Source organism: Salvelinus fontinalis, chromosome 29 (genome assembly GCF_029448725.1).
Source record: "Salvelinus fontinalis isolate EN_2023a chromosome 29, ASM2944872v1, whole genome shotgun sequence".
NCBI lineage: Eukaryota > Metazoa > Chordata > Actinopteri > Salmoniformes > Salmonidae > Salvelinus > Salvelinus fontinalis.
This window is the reverse complement of record NC_074693.1, coordinates 39,269,374-39,287,062: the sequence shown is the minus strand read 5'-3', so window position 1 is coordinate 39,287,062 and position 17,689 is coordinate 39,269,374. Positions and strand designations below refer to the sequence as shown.

Genomic DNA, 17,689 nt, shown 5'->3' with positions numbered 1-17,689 from the left:
CCGTCATCATTCCTCTTCAGCAAGTACAGAGCTAGCAGTAGTCAAATTGGGAGCTCACTGGCTTGTACTGGGAAGCCATGTTCCTCTTTGAGAGGGGCATAAGGATCGCTGTCAATCTCCTCCACGTCGAGTCAAGTTGGAGAACTGTGAGGGAGGAGAGCTGGCAAGGAATGGGAGAGGTAGAGCGCCGCGAGACATCCTCCACAGCGGCTGTGGCGATGCATTAATCACATTGGAGCTGGGTGTCCACGCTAAGAAGTGTCCGGATAAGATGTAAAGCCAAGATAGTGATGCTACAGTATGACTGGAGACGAATCCTGTCCAACAACAGTCCCTCCTTTCTCTGCCCACGTCGCATTGCAGCTCCCTGATTTGAATTTGTACATTCGTTCGGACAGAGGCTAGACGCTAAGATGTTCATTTCACTTGCAGCGACTATTTTTTGTCTCTCTCAAGGCAAACAGAAAATAAAGCACGTATACGGATGGGGATGATTCTGGAATGAGATTCATTATTTGTCTTTTTTTTTTTCACTTTTATTTAACCAGGTAGGCCAGCTGAATAATCAGCTTTTAAAAAGTGTCTGGCTGTCATTAACAAGTCCTGTTTCGATACTGTTCTCTGACATAATATAAATAACCTTCGACATACTGTATCAAGCTTGTGACTGGATGCATTTGCTGTTTGTTTTGGTTGTTTCAAATTATCGTGTTCCCAATATAAATGAACGGTAAATAATGTGTCATTTTGGAGTCACTTTTATTGTAAATTAGTGTCTAATATGTTTAATATGTTTCGAAACACTTCTACATGAATGTGGATGCAACCATGATGACGAATAATCCTGAATGAATCATGAATAATTATGAGAGAGAACGTTGAACGTCATACCTCCCAAAAATGCTACCCTGCCTTGTTATTGCAACGGTGAGAGGTTAGCATGTCTTGGGGGTATGATATTTGTGCGTCTAACTTTCTCACTCATTAGTGCTAGCTGCAAGTTACAAGTAGGCCTACCTTCAATCTACAAGCGCAACTTTTTCTCTCTTACTGTCTACCATAGTGGCACACGTCCCGCTCCCCTACTCCACTACTGCCATCTAAATAATGAATACTCTGCCACTTGCGGTAATCCTCCAGTAGAGCTAGCCCATAAATAGCACAGATCCAGACAGAAAACACTCGACTTCCCCATTCACCTTTCAAAATACATAAAAACACTTTTTAAAAATGGTCCCCTCTGGCATTGCAAGTTAGTGACATGTACAGTACACAGGTTTGAGGAACATGAGTTGCTTCAAGCTTTGAGTGATTGTGATAATTTAATGTCTCTGCACTGTATCTGGGTTGGAGGTTGAAAGTTTGCTCAGCATCCATTTCAAGATGACATCAAAGTAAGCCAACTATTTTAAAAGGCAGCAAAATCTCAGTGAAAAAGGTACAGTAATGGCAAACGGCACCTCTGGGCTTCCTGTGATGGATATGTGTGTGTGAGTGTGTGAGAGTGAGTGAGAGAGAGAGAAGATTTACAACCGGGGTAGAGAGATAGAAAGAGTCGGATGAGAACCACAGATACAGAGAGAAAGAAAGAAAGAGGCAGAAAGTGAGAGGCAGAGACAGAGGGTTGAAAGTGAGAATATATAAAAGGTAGTGTTAATTAGCTGGAATGTTTGCCCTCTTCCAGGAACTCCTTAATGTTACGCCAGAGAAACACCAAAGCAGACGAACGTGAGAAGAAATATCTTCTTAAGTGGCCTTTTACAGGAGGACTCAAAAGCTCCCCCCCCCCCCCCATCCTGTGTCCCCGATTAATGCAAAGGGTACAGGCGGCCGTGAGGCTGTGCCAGTGATATCTGACATGTCCTATTGTATGCATATGTGTTGACAGGCCTGGCATTTGGCGTGCAGCATTGGAAATACATTTCAGTGGCAAGCTCTCAGCCAATTACCAGGCAATTATTGTTTTTATATGTACGTAGGACTTGACGTTAAGAATTAGGTCTAGAAATTTGAATCTGTTAACAGTTTTGCAGAATATACACTTCACCTATGTGACTCAGTGGAAAATGTTTCTCTAAATGTTTAACAAATGAGTAGAACAAATTGATTGGTATCTAGGTCATTTCATAGCTAGCTTAAACATGGTTACAGACGAAAATATCAAAGATATGTAACGCTTTTTTTTTGTATGGGTGCCATGTTTTGGTGCCATGTTTTGTCATCGGCGCCCGGGTAGTAGTTGTTGGGGGGGTTAACTGCCTTGCTCAAGGACAGAACTGCCCCCATTTATTTATTAATAAAAGTAGCTAATTAGAGCTGTGACACCGGAGGTGGGGGGCTAGTGTCACTGATAATCATCGACATAAAACCAAGTAGCTAAATAGTCTTTTCTACCTACAGAGATGGCTTTACAGTTGGGATAATGATTGCCCTAACTATACCGGTGAACAATTTGAGAGAAGGACAATGCCCTCTGCTAGTATCATTAAAATAAGTTAGGTGCCGTCATTGTACAATATTTGCAGAATGATCAAAATGCGAACAGGTTCATGACTGACAATTATATCCAAAATGAAAGAGTAACTAATGGGTTATTCTCAAATCATTTCCAGGAGAGAAATACTGATACATACAACATTTAATTATGAAACAAAACAATACAACGCTGGTTTGTAAGGACTGTGTGGGACAATAATATGTACCCATGTTACGTTTCGCGCCCATGGTACCACATACCAAATTATGTCAATTGTAAACGGAATTTACCAAATTCTGATGAAACACAAAACTGCACCATTTAATTCACTGGATTATATCATACTGTATCATAACATCAAGAAACTGTAGGAAATAAACATTACATAACCGTTCCATTTTTTTTTTACACTCCTGCTGTGTATTTCGTCAGTTAAGTACACTATTTAGATGAATCCCCTTAAAAAACATCCAGCACTAAAAGGCACAATCTGTAACTCATGTTCAGTCAACAGTTCGGCCCCTACGCATCTTTACAAACAGTTCGGCCCCACCAAAACCACTCCTTTTCTTTGGTTTTGGTGGGCTTTTACAAAATAATTCCACAATGTCATAGAAATGTCAGTCACAGTTACATTGTCAAGTCCCAACCCCACAGTCAACAAGCAGGTGCAGAGGCAGCACTTTTGACAGGAAATTTAAATTACAGATTGTCTCCTTAGGACATAAAGTGATATTACAGTTGACACTGGAAATAGCAATAAAAAAACTGAAATAATTAAACTGCATAATGTATATGGGCATCATGGATATTATAAACAACTAGGATAAAATCAGACTTAAACAATCAATACATCTTGAATTGAATAAAATTAATATGTGAACAGCGTAATTTAATCACATCCCTCTTATTCAGGTAGCAGCTACAAATACAGTTACCTTGCTCCACATTTTGGCTTTGGCAATAAATCATAGCTGTAGCTCCAGGGCAAGACCTCACATGACGCAATACCCACAGAAAAGCTTGTCGAGTTTACCCACTTGCATTTACCTGTCATCTGTAAATATATGTGGATTGCAACTGTATGACCCGGTTTGACGCCCTAGCTTATTTATCTGTGATGAATCTCTACTGCTTCATGTTGGTCGCCACTTTCTACACACCTATTACTCTGTCTGCTAAGGACTTCAATCTGTCACTGTCTCCAAGGTCATGACGTAGACCCCACAATGGTTAAATCAAAGGAGTAAAGACCCAGGAAGCAATATCTACCATCCAGGCAAGATTTGTCGTAGCCATTACCAAAACACATTGAAGGAGAGTTTCGATTGCATTGGCAATGTGCAAGTAGTGCAGACTGCAGAGAAACATTAGAATAGAAGTTTCTGGAAGACAACATGCCTAATAATACCCACTATCAGTCACTTCCAATATGAAACGACTCTAAAAGACTTAAAGCCACCCTAAAATTTCCATTCAACATTTTATTTACTTATTTTTCATTTGTAGAGCATAGGCCAGCAAAAATCCAGATTAATTCCATGAGAAAATGCATCGGACTGAACATTGCCCATTGAATAGTAGGCTATGTCAGAGGCTGGAAATTTTGCACAAAACCTCTGCTAAAAATGGTTCTGGACAAGTGTATAGTAACTTGAGTCTGTAGAATTCCAAACTGCAATCTGTTTCCAATTTACTTGCAATGTAAATATTCCCAGCTTCAGTGGACATGGTTCTAGCCAAGTGCAAATGAATGAGAATGTGGTATTATCAATTTAAAAGTGGAAAGCTGGTGTCTGGTATTGATAGGAATCCAACAAGGAAAAATAGCCTTGATATTTTGACAAAAACAATAATAATTGAGGGCTCTATTTTAACAAACCTAAAGCAATGGTAAATCTAAGGTTTGCCAGTAGCGCTATAGGCCTGGGGCTGTGTCAGAAGTATTTTCTATTTTCACTGCAGGATTGATGAGCACAATGGCGCGAAAGGGCTGGGTTTTGAGGAATAAATTAATTATAGGTCACAGAATTTTCTCTTTCTAGTCCATTGTGGATAGATACACTGTATTATACTGAACAAAAATACAAACGCAGCATGTAAAGTGTTGGTTCCATGTTTCAGGAGTTGAAATAAAAGTTCCCACAAATGTTCCGTATGCACAAAAAGCGTATTTCTCTACATCCCTGTTAGTGAGCATTTCTCCTTTGCCAAGACAATGCATCGCCCTGACAGGTGTAACATCTCAAGAAGCTGTGCAGTTTTGTCACACAACACAATGCGACAGATGTCTCAAGTCTTTCATTCCGATTGACTGGGCTTGGCGCCCAAGTGGGTGTGCCTATGCCCTCCCAGACCCACCCACGGATTGCCCCTGCCCAGTCATGTGAAATCCATAGGTTAGGGCCTAATTCATGTATTTCAATTGACTGATTTCCTTATGGGAACTGTAACTCAGTAAAATCTTTGAAATTGTTGCATGTTGCATAATATTTATTTTGATCAGTATTAAAACGCATAGGCTACAGTAATGAGTAATAGCTACAGTACTGTTTATGGGCAACATTGGTGTAATTGGCTTCAAACAATATAGGGCCTTTACGCCAGGGGTTGGAACCACTGTTCCGACCGACTAGCAAAATAAAGTTCTGAACCGGTTGAACCCCCAAAAATGTCTGGTTTACATCGTTCCTTTCTGTTCCTATTTAAACCTCAAACATTTAGCTCGACATGAAATGACTTGACCAATCAGTGGGGATAGAGCAGCTTGCTATGGAGCGGGTAAGCAATTGAATCTGTACGGGAACATCTAAGAGCAAATTGTATTTTGACGTAACAGTGGAGATGAATCATAATGAAAGAAACACACACACTGTGCTTCCAGTCACAGTATAGGGCGCGAGATGAAACTGACATTTTGCAGATGAAGAGAGAGCGAGAGAGGATGGAGGAAGGTTGCCTTGAAGCGCGGGGCATTTTGTTATGACACGCATTATCTGAATTAGGGCCACAGAATTATACCAATGGAGGAGCATCTTCTATGGAGGAACTTTGAATGTCTTCCGAGTTAGTTTAACATCAGACCAGAGCAAACGTTAGCTAGCTAGACGGCTAACATACGTGTGTGTGCAGAGCAGCACTATAAAACAATATGTCTTATCTTTTTTGTAGCTTATAAATCCATTGTGAAACCTGATAACTATAGTATCTTTAACTAGCACTGAAAAAGTTAATCCATTCTTTTAAACATATCTCCCTAATTTCTGAATCATGCTTGTAATGTCGTCAATAGGCCACAGTAACCTATGCTTCTGAGGGAAGTGGCAGGTAGCCTACACACACCCACTGGCAAAGATTTCCAGCTGGCAGGCAGAGGCTGGAATAAGTTTCTGAGTGACAGAGTGACGGCTTTGTATAGGCGCATTGTTGTGATTTTTGTGGGACTGGAAAAAAATCCTGGAGTGTGAAATAACGTTATTAACCAGTTCACATGCTTTTAAAATAACGGTTCTGTTCCAGAACTGTAAAGGCAGTCAATGTTGTTCTCCCCCTTAGACGAGAAGGAGCATGGATAGGACCAAGATGCGGATTGAGGGAAATAAGCCATCTTTTAATGAAAAAACAGCAAACAAGACACTACAAACTACAAAACAACAAACGTGACTAACCTTCAACTGTCCTGTGAGGACACAGGAACAAACACCCACAAAACACCAGTGAAACCCTGGCTGCCTTTGTATGACTCTCAATTAGAGACAAACAATACACACCTGTCTCTAATTGAGAATCATACCAGGCCGAACACAAAACCCCACATAGAAATACAAACATAGACAAACCCACCCAACTCACGCCCTGACCAACTAAAATGAATACAAAACAAAGGAAAACAGGTCAGGAACGTGACAGAACCCCCCCCTTAAGGTGCGAACTCCGGGCGCACCAGCACAAAGTCTAGGGGAGGGTCTGGGTGGGCGTCTGTCCACGGTGGCGGCTCTGGCGGTGGACGAGGTCCCCACCCCACCATAATCAATCCCCGCTTCTTTATCCCCCTCCCAATGACCACCCTCCCACTAACCCCACCTAAATGAAGGGGCAGCACCGGGATAAGGGGCAGCACCGGGACAAGGGGCAGCACCGGGACAAGGGGCAGCACCGGGACAAGGGGCAGCACCGGGATAAGGAGCAGCACCGGGACAAGGGGCAGCACCGGGACAAGGGGCAGCACCGGGACAAGGGGCAGCACCGGGACAAGGGGCAGCACCGGGACAAGGGGCAGCACCGGGACAAGGGGCAGCACCGGGACAAGGGGCAGCACCGGGACAAGGGGCGGCAGGTCCTGGCTGAGGGACTCCGGCAGGTCCTGGCTGAGGGACTCCGGCAGGTCCGGGCTGAGGGACTCCGGCAGGTCCGGGCTGAGTGGCAGCTCCGGACTGTAGGGCAGCTCCGGACTGTAGGGCAGCTCCGGACTGTAGGGCAGTTCCGGACTGTACGGCAGCTCCGGACTGTAGGGCAGCTCCGGACTGTCGGACGTCTCTGGCAGCTCCTGACTGGCGGGCGTCTCTGGCAGCTCCTGACTGGTGGGCGTCTCTGGCAGCTCCTGACTGGCGGGCGTCTCTGGCAGCTCCTGACTGGCGGGCGTCTCTGGCAGCTCCTGACTGGCGGGCGTCTCTGGCAGCTCCTGACTGGCGGGCGTCTCTGGCGGCTCCTGACTGACGGACGGCTCTAGCGGCTCCTGACTGACGGACGGCTCTAGCGGCTCCTGACTGACGGACGGCTCTACTGGCTCGGGACAGACGGGCGGCTCTACTGGCTCGTGGCAGACGGATGACTCAGATGGCGCTGGGCAGACAGATGGCTCAGACGGCGCTGGGCAGACAGATGGCTCAGACGGCGCTGGGCAGACAGATGGCTCAGACGGCGCTGGGCAGACAGATGGCTCAGACGGCGCTGGGCAGACAGATGGCTCAGACGGCGCTGGGCAGACAGATGGCTCAGACGGAGCTGGGCAGACGGGCCGTTCAGGCACCGCTGGACAGACGGCAGACTCTGGCCGGCTGAGACGCACTATAGGCCTGGTGCGTGGTACCGAAACTGGAGGTACCGGGCTGAGGGCACGCACCTCAGGGCGAGTGCGGGGAACAGGAACAGGGCACACTGGACTCTCGTGGCGCACTCTAGGCCTGGTGCGTGGTACCGGAACTGGAGGTACCGGGCTGAGGGCACGCACCTCAGGGCGAGTGCGGGGAGAAGGAACAGTGCGTCCAGGGCTCTGGAGACGCACAGGAGGCTTGGTGCGTGGTGCCGGAACTGGAGGCACTGGGCTGGAGACACGCACCATAGGGAGAGTACGTGGAGGAGGAACAGGGCTCTGGAGATCCACTGGAAGCCTGGTGCGTGGTGTAGGCACTGGTGGTACTGAGCTGGGGTGGGAAGGTGGCGCCGGATATACCGGACCGTGAAGGAGGACACGTGCTCTTGAGCACCGAGCCTCCCCCACCTTACCAGGTTGAATGGACCCCGTAGCCCTGCCAGTGCGGCGAGGTGGAATAGCCCGCACTGGGCTATGCAGGCGAACCGGGGACACCACCTGTAAGGCTGGTGCCATGTACGCCGGCCCGAGGAGACGTACTGGAGGCCAGATACGTTGGGCCGGCTTCATGGCACTCGGCTCGATGCCCAACCTAGCCCTCCCAGTGCGGCAAGGTGGAATAGCCCGCACTGGGCTAAGCACGCGTACTGGGGACACCGTGCGCTTCACCGCATAACACGGTGTCTGACCAGTACGACGTCCTCTTACTCCACGGCAAGCCCGGGGAGTTGGCTCAGGTATCCAACCCGGCTTCGCCACACACCCCTTTAGCCCCCCCCCAAGAAATTCTTGGGTGAGCCTCTCGGGCTTCCAGCCTCTCATCCGTGCTGCCTCCTCAATCCACCGCTCCTGGGCTGTGGCTGCCTTCTTCACCTCCCGAGAGCGGCAATTCTCTCCAACCCTTCCCCAGGGTCCTTTTCCGTCCATGATCTCCCAAGACCATTCCTCCTGTGTCCAGTGCCTTAGTTCTTTCTCTCTCTCCTCAATCCGCTTGGTCCTGTTGTGGTGGGTGTTTCTGTAAAGGCAGTCAATGTTGTTCTCCCCCTTAGACGAGAAGGAGCATGGATAGGACCAAGATGCGGATTGAGGGAAATAAGCCATCTTTTAATGAAAAAACAGCAAACAAGACACTACAAACTACAAAACAACAAACGTGACTAACCTTCAACTGTCCTGTGAGGACACAGGAACAAACACCCACAAAACACCAGTGAAACCCTGGCTGCCTTTGTATGACTCTCAATTAGAGACAAACAATACACACCTGTCTCTAATTGAGAATCATACCAGGCCGAACACAAAACCCCACATAGAAATACAAACATAGACAAACCCACCCAACTCACGCCCTGACCAACTAAAATGAATACAAAACAAAGGAAAACAGGTCAGGAACGTGACAAGAACAGCATAGATCACTTTCGTTTTCGGTTTGGGTTCTGTTCCTCAAATAATTTCATTATTTTCCATTTTTCGGGCTCTCTTCCTTGAACCGGTTCCAACCCTTGCTTTACCCAGCACACTCAAACAACAAATACCAGGCTCCTGTGCATTTTATTGTATGTGTGAGACACATTCTCAAAAAGCAAGATATAGGCTTGTCCTACCATTGATACGGCATTATAGGACTGAATAACTTGGTGAATGCATTGGGCCGTTCATTATGAAGAGGAGAGGCTATGCTTGTTTTTTAGTCAAATGAAACGAAATGGGGAAAAAATATTTATGTTTCTAAATAGGGAGGTTTATGGGCACAAAAAGCGCATATCTATTGTTCCGTGTACATATGGGGACTGTGCATCACGGTTGGATAGGCTGCGCTTCTGTTCTGTTCAAATCAATGCCATAACCAACCTCGTTACTGCTAAGACCAGCTGTCGGTCTTCAATATCCCCATCAGTCCATACTGAAATTGGCCCTTTGGCATACTTTTGTAAAAACACACCTCAGATATTGCCACCCCTCCGACCTCAGCGCAAGCAAGCTCATATAAGACAGGTCAATTACCAACCCTGTCGCTATGGTTTGACAGTAGAAGAGCGCCGGCTTTAACAGGTCAAAATAGCAAACAAGCACGCATTTGGCAATTGTCAGACGGAATTAGAGCCCAGAGTCTCCTTAATAACTTGATGATCAGTGAAAGGATTGGGAGGGATATACAGTGCTGCAGTCCATCTAAGGCCCAAGCAAATGGTTGAACAGTTACATTCACATACACGCTGAAAAGATATGCGTGCCTTTCATAAACTAAACCATACAGTATTGTACCACACGAGTTAAAAATTGCTATTTCCTTGCATAACGTATCCAACAAATTAGTTAAGATAGAGAAAACTAAGCCGTAGAATGTAAGGTACAATAAAATACAAGAATCATCTTCCATGCTTTTCTCATCAACATTTGAAAGCATATCCAGTGCCAAAGTTCAGGTTTTACCTTTGGCAATGACTGTGGCTATTCCCTCAAGAGTTCCTAAGGAGCTCCACTTCTTAGAGTATTTCTGGCTTTGTAGCAGATGTAAGAATGCCTTGGATATCCTCTTCGCTCGAGTTTTGATAGATACTACAGTCACACATTGCACTGGAACGCTTTCGTTTGCCTCATTGACGCATTCAGTTGCTGGCTGCCACAAGGGTTAAAACCTACTGGACCGGGAAGTCACACACAAACACACAAGCATCGTTCTAGTTGCCAACCTCTCCTGCAGCCTGCATCCTTTCCCCTCCTCCTCGTACTCAATGCTGTACATCTCTCGCTTCTCTCCTTTACGTAAGACAGTAGAGAGAGTGCTGAACGATTTGCACTGCTGTATCACGGATCGTGTTACAGTGTCTGGCTCGAGCTGCACTCACAGACAATAGGCTGAGCGTTGCGTGTGCGTGTTTACCCCGAATAAGTATAGAGAAAGAAAGGGAAGGAGAGGGGATGGAGACTGCCACCAGCTAAAGCTAAACCCTGGGGGGGGGGGGGGGGATAGTGTGTTTGCCCTAGAAAAGCATCTCCAAGACATCTCGATAGGTGACGTACATTGACAATAGAGAAACAGTGACATGAATTCACATGGGGGACTGTGTGGTAGTCACTCAAGTGTTCCTGACCTGAAAGTGTCACCTTATGCACTGTTAAGCACCACTGTAAGCCCTTATCCATCAGGGTGACATCCCTGCCATAATAGCCCCAACGTTTTCAACTGGGTCGAACAATTACAGATGAGATGTCTCTTTGTCCCAATGCGTTGTAAATTACACCAGACGTAGTTAAAGAGCTAATACAAACACTAACATGCTGAGATATACACAAACAATATTAGTTATTTAATTTGCATTGTAAATTAACTCAAAATCAAACAACTATACTGTAGGCTACATATTCTGATCATAGACTTTCTAGGGAAACAAGAGCAATTCATTCCCATCATGAAAGAGCCAAACATTTATTGATTTGACTCTTTCTTTGTCAGTATGGACAGTCTACATAGAATGATTAAATCATGTTGGATTATAGCAAAAAATAGTCTGAGTATTTATTAGTTACTTTGTTTACTTGTTTGATTTTGGATGTCACTTGAGTCTTGACAAAATAGGATATTAATGTGACTTGGTTAAAGTAGTATTGTTAATTTAACTTTTAACATGCCGTGAAGGGGACAAAGTGTCCTCGATCTTTAATTAGGCGGTGAAATGTATTTGAGAATGTTTATAATTGTCTCTAAAATCATTTTTAAAAATTCGAGAAACTGTCAATGTGAACTCTTAACACATCTGCATAACATTTTGAGCAAAAACAAGGAATTAGATTAAGCTTTAAAAAGGCACACTTAGTAGTAGCAGCTGTGCAAGCCTCTCTCTACGCTTATATGCGAGAGAGGTGAGTTCGGAAAAACTGAAAGGATGCCTTAGAAATAGTTTTCACATACAAACTTCTTATGTTTGAACTCAGAACCAAATAGGTTTCCCCAAAGTAACATGGTCGCTGTAGTAGAACGTTTATTTTGATTTCAGATGTGTCATGTAAATAAGATTATTAGGGAAATTGTTCTTCGTGCACAGCATGTAAACGTTTAAATCAAACTATTATACTAATCTGACTATTCACATGAATCATATTATTTTGTGCATATATTATTTTGTGTTCCAATTGGTCAGTCACTGGGATCGGCTCGTAACACCAGCCACACTACACAATAAAGGAAAAACAATCTGACACTGACAGAACTTTGTTGGCGCCTACGACCGCACGTAGTGGTACTTAAAATCGGCAGACCTAGACCCTGTCACACTGAACGAGCCAAGACGTCCGACAATTGTTTATAACCTAAGAACTAGCCCACGACGTGGATATTATCATGACATAAGAAATCAAAAAAAAAAAGTCTAAAAAGGCCTTAAATCAAGCCTGGTTCGTTTTTTTGTCTATAAAATGCAATGAGCAACCACAGCTGACCACAGATTACCATTGTGTCCTCTATTGTAGTAGTTCCCAAACTATGGGTTGGGACCCACTCGTGTGCTGCGGCAGGGGTCCAGATGGGTCACGGGATGGCATGTTTCGTGCATTGCAAAAATAATAATAAATTAATTAATTGGGAGAATACATTTTCAGGATGGAAAAACGGTTTCAGTTTAAACTTAAACAACTAAAACCAAATGTTTTGAATATAAGAACACTGCATTAGCGATGTAAAAATGCGTAGAATAGCAGAGAATTTGCTTAAAAACTGAAACATTTTCTATTAGCTCCATGGCAAAATCCGTAGAATTGCAGGAAATTTGCTTTTATACTGCAACACTTTCTCTCCGCTACCAAGATTATATTTTTGATGGGTCACGAAGCAAAAAAGTTTGGGAACTCCCGCTATTGAACATGTACATTCCTTGAAAAATACAAAAAGACCACACAAAGGAAATCTATTTGCAATAAATTGCTCTTGCAAATATGTGTGGTTGATGGAAATAATTATGGTAATAGTAGCATTACATTGTTGCTCTCAGTAGTGCACTTCAGTAGTACACCTAAGCATATCTTTTCCCTATGGCAAACATTCTACTGCATTGAATGTGTTTTTTAAATATTTCATGGTCTGAGGACAAACTATTCGATTCAACACTCAGAAGTGTTATATTGACCTAGAACGCATAATATAAAAACATGTCAATACAAGCAAGCCAAAATGGATGCCTGAAGTGAAGTCGTAAAGGGTGCACTATCGATATTATAATCATTTGACAAAATCGTCGCTGAATCAAAAGTCAAGGAATTAATTCCCCCCTGTTGTTATGGCTAAATAAATTACATTTTAGGTTGTTTTTCACCCAATGCTGTAGCCTATTTGCACAAGAAGAAATGCATTTCACAACTTCATTTCAATGTATGTGTTTGTGTGTTATGGCCAAGCATATTGTTTTTGTCTATTTCTGGCTAGAAGATCGAGAACATCAATTATACCTGATTATATTCATAGCTCATTTAAAAATCTATTGGGCATGTCATTATTCATGATAATCAATGTACAAGAGGTGGAAAATATTGCTACTTCAGTGTTCCTCCACTAATAACTTGGACTTATTTGCAGGTGTATTTGAAAAGCGTACTCTAGGATATTGCTCAAAGTACAGGGCTCAAGGTAGAAGTTGCGTCTATACACAGACCTAGGATCAGATTACCCAACCCAAATCTTACCCCTAACCATTAGGAGAATGAAAATATACAAACCCTGGACAAGCAATTACAGGCAATGTCTACCGAATCCTAGAACTACTATGTTGAAAAGATAACATGAGGATGGTTGGATGGTTAAGGAATACTGAATGGGTCAAAGGCACGTGCAAGTTAATGTCTAGGTCCCTCAAGACCCTGTTCAAACGTCAATGTGCATATACAGTAACATGTTAACACGTATCATTGACCTAGGTCATGCAGTATGGATATCAAAAATACTGCCTAATGATATCCTATTTCACAAGCAACAACTGGATGCTTATGCCAAGGCTAACTTGCCTTCAAAATTACTTGTGAGGATTTAAAATTAAATTAAATTGTATTGGTCACATACACATGGTTAGCAGGTGTTATTGCGGGTGTAGCGAAATGCTTGTACTTCTAGTTCCGACACTGCAGCAGTACCTAACAAGTAATCTAACAGTTCCACAATAACTACCTAATACACGCAAATCTAAGTAAAGGGATGGATAAAGAATAGGTACATATAAATATATGGATGAGCCATGACCGACTAGCATAGGCAAGATGCAATAGGTGGTATACAATACAGTATATACAAATGGGATGAGTAATGCAAAATATGTAAACATCATTATTAAAGTGGCATTAATAAAGTGACTAGTGATCCATTTGTTAGAGTGGCCAATGATTTCAAGTCTGTTTGTAGGCAGCGGCCTCTCTGATATAATGGATAGGCCTACATTGAGAGTGCTTAGTTAGGGAAAATTGTATATTTGGGACATTTGAGGAGGGAGAGGGGGTGGGTTTGGGCCTGGATGGTCTGTCTAGAGAATAAATATGAATCTGGTTAGAAGGTCTTGCTTTTGACAGTCACCCGCCGCTATTGATCCACCCTCTGTCAAATCAGGCGTATCTCCAAAGCCCTAAGATAAACATCAACCTATACAGTCAAGTAGCTAATTTTCACAATAGCTGTATGTACAAACAACAAAGAAAAAAGTGTCTGCAATGGCCAAGATGCGGCAATGAATTTGGACTCATTCTAAAAGCAAAAGAGAGCAAACGGGGGAGAAATAATACAAAATAAAATCCTCAAAATGGCGGGTATTCAGTTAGGGTATGACAGATTTTCACTCTGGGTTTTGGAGTTTGGAATTTGACATGCAGAGTATGTCTGTTGCAGACACAGACGCTTGTTATGGAGAAACGCCTCGTAAAAAGAGAGGACGCCTCAGTGCTGTTGTGGTTCTTTGGTGTTTACTCCTCCAGCTGCCCTTTAGAATATGGATTATGTGGCGAGGCAGTGGCCAGGGACCACTCCATGGGGGGGCTAGGGTGGGTGCCTGGCTCCCGCAGACAGCCTGCGGAGAACCCTATGTGACGGGGACGCGGAGACTAGCAGAGAGCCCCCCAGTTCTCAAGGCCGACCTCATTGAGATCCCACGGACGGATGCTTCTCACACTAGCCCATACGCTAGTGTCTGAAAGAAAGGGAGCGAAAAGAAGAGGTTGAGAGAAAAAGGGAGGGAGGGGGCCACAGACTCACAGTCAAAGCAGAACAGAAAATGGGTTTGCAGCGAATGCTGTCCGCTGTCGCCGATCATGCCATTCCACAAACTATTGCGCTGTAAAAATAAGAAAATTAAACTCCCAGCGGGTGTAGCTATTGCTGATGTACTGTTCAAACAGTCGGATGTAACAATAACGATGTGACAGCTATGCTGCAGTGCGGCCCCGCCGACTGAAGTTAACCAGAGGTCCTGGCATTGAGCGCCGGCTCAGACACAATGGTCTGAACAGTAGGGCGCCGGGGAGGTGGCCGCTGGCGTGGCATGGCTAAGTGGAGCAGGTGATTTTCCATCTCCTCCGGTGCCTTGAGGCACAGCCAATCACGACCGAGCAACCATGTCCCCAACAAGCCGAGAGGGAGGAAGGAGAGAGACCGGGAGTATGGAGAGGGATCTGACATTATGCATTATTTACACGCACCGCTACGGCGCAAAGACCTCGACAAAGGGTAGGCCTTCTGAGGTTCCATCAACGCCGACTTGTTTCCGATCCATTATTGATGGCAACAGTATGCCGTATACCTTCCCTGATTTACTGCATTCTGTTATTGTTCCTTTAATAATGGTTATTTCCAGTAAAGTAATTCACCATAGGGGAAATGCTCTCTAATATTGCAACAGTATTTCTTCCAAATTGAAAACTTAAGCATGAAAGCTCTGGGAGGACACACTTATTTTACAGGTCTGTTTCCACTATTTCAATTGCTACCTAGAATTGACTAGATCTCCCCACCACCCCCCAACTTGGGATACGGGAAGGTAACTCAAAGGGAGTCCACGTCTGAGGTATGGATCCCATTACCAATTACCATGTTATGAACGTTACATATAGAAACTGTATATTCCAAATGCAGTTGCAATCACGACCTCTGACAATGAGCCAAATTAGGGAATGCACATCCAATTCTGTTGTAACCAAATATGTATGAACCCCCCGGCGATGATGGCTCCCTGGCTTTTAACTTGAAGGCAATTGCTTTGCATTTCATGGTGTCCAATCCAAGATTATTACCAGGCGCACTTCAAAAGATTTCCCCTCAATCTCCCCGGGAAAACAATCAATCTGCTAATTATACATGGTTGGGACAGTCGGCAATGTTCCCTTTGAGGATCCACACGTCTTTGACTGATCTGCAGTCGATCCTCAGATTGTGGCTAATCATCATTACTGGCTGCTGAAACAATGACTTTCTTTTCAGTCATTGGAGCTTCAGGAAAGACACCGGGGATCTAGGAGTTTTCATAATGGTGGTTTGGGGCTTGAGTCTGGATTTATAGGAATTAAGGCAGTGACTCGCAGGGGTCAAAAATGCTATTTAAAGCAACAAAAAAAATGAAATCCAACTTCTCATTTACAACTGCGGCCTGGCCAAGATAAACGACACAGAATTACAACGACACAGAATTACACATAAACAAACGTACAGTCAATAACACAATAGAAAAATCTGTATACAGTGTGTGCAAATTAAGTAAGGAGGTAAGGCAATAAATAGGCCAATAGTATCAATGTAATTATAATTTAGAAATTTACACTCGAGTATGTGCAGATGAGGATTTGCAAGTAGAGATACTGGTGTGCAAAAGAGCAGGAAAAAAAACTAATATGGGGATGAGGTAGGTAGTTGGTTGGATGGGCTATTTACAGATGGGCTGTGTACAGCTGGAGCCATATAGGAAGCTGCTTTGACAGCGGACATTTAAAGTTAGTGAGGGAGATATAATTCTCCAACTTCAGTGATTTTTGCAATTCGTTCCAGTCATTGGCAGCAAAGAACAGGAAGGAAAGGCAGCCAAAGGAGGTGTTGGCTTTGGGGATGACCAGTGAAATATACCTGCTGGAGTGCGTGCTACGGGTGGGTATTGCTATGGTGACCAGTGAGCTGAGATAAGGCGGAGCTATGCCTAGCAAATACTTATAGATGACCTGGAGCCAGTGGGTTTGGCGACAAATATGTAGCGAGGACCAGCCAACGAGAGCATACAGGTCGCAGTGGTGGCTTTGGTGACAAAACGGATGGCACTGTGATAGACTACATCCAATTTGCTGAGTAGAGTGTTGGAGGCGTATTTGTAAATGACATTGTCGAAGTCAAGGATCGGTAGGATAGTCAGTTTTACGAGGGTAAGTTTGGCAGCATGAGGGAAGGAGCCTTTGTTGCGAAATAGGAAGCCGATTCTAGATTTAACTTTGGATTGGAGATGCTTAATGTGAGTCTGGAAGGAGAGTTTACAGTCTAGCCAGACACATAGGTATTTATAGTTGTCCACATATTCTAAGTCAGAACCATCGAGAGTAGTGATGCTAGTTGGGCGGGCTTGCCCTTTATACCAACTTAAATTGATCTAGATGGTACTGTAGAGATCGACCAATTATGATTTTTCAACGCCGATACCAATTATTGGAGGACCAAAAAAGCCCATACCGATTAATCGGACGATATTTAATTATTTATTTGTAATAATGACAATTTCAACAATACTGAATGAACACTTATTTTAACTTAATATAATATATCAAGAAAATCAATGTAGCCTCAAATAAATAATGAAACATGTTCAATTTGGATTACATAATGCAAAAACAAAGTGTTGGAGAAGAAAGTAAAAGTACAATATGTGCCATGTAAGAAAGCTAACGTTTAAGTTCCTTGCTCAGAACATGAGAACATACGAAAGCTTGTGGTTCCGTTTACCATGAGTCTTCAATATTCCCAGGTAAGAAGTTTTAGGTTGTAGTTATTATAGGAATTATAGGACTATTTCTCTCTATACAATTTGTATATCATATACCTTTGACTATTGGATTTTCTTATAGGCACTTTGGTATTGCCAGTGTAACAGTATAGCTTCCGTCCCTCTCCTCGCTCC

At 43.8% G+C, this 17,689-nt stretch overlaps 1 protein-coding gene across 5 annotated transcripts in view; it reads right to left on the bottom strand.

Annotated features, from left to right (window-relative positions):
* LOC129827967 (teneurin-3-like) overlaps window positions 1-17,689 on the bottom strand; it is a 223,676-nt gene that overhangs the window by 122,911 nt on the left and 83,076 nt on the right. Inside the window, exon 1 of one of the 5 annotated variants that reach the window (XM_055889287.1) lies at window positions 10,265-10,367. The exons of 3 other annotated variants lie outside the window; for them this stretch is intronic. The gene's annotated coding sequence lies outside the window, so the exon portion shown is untranslated. Of the gene's footprint in view, window positions 1-10,004; window positions 10,191-10,264; window positions 10,368-17,689 lie in introns of those variants that run through there. One more of the 5 variants, XM_055889285.1, reaches the window with a different exon arrangement.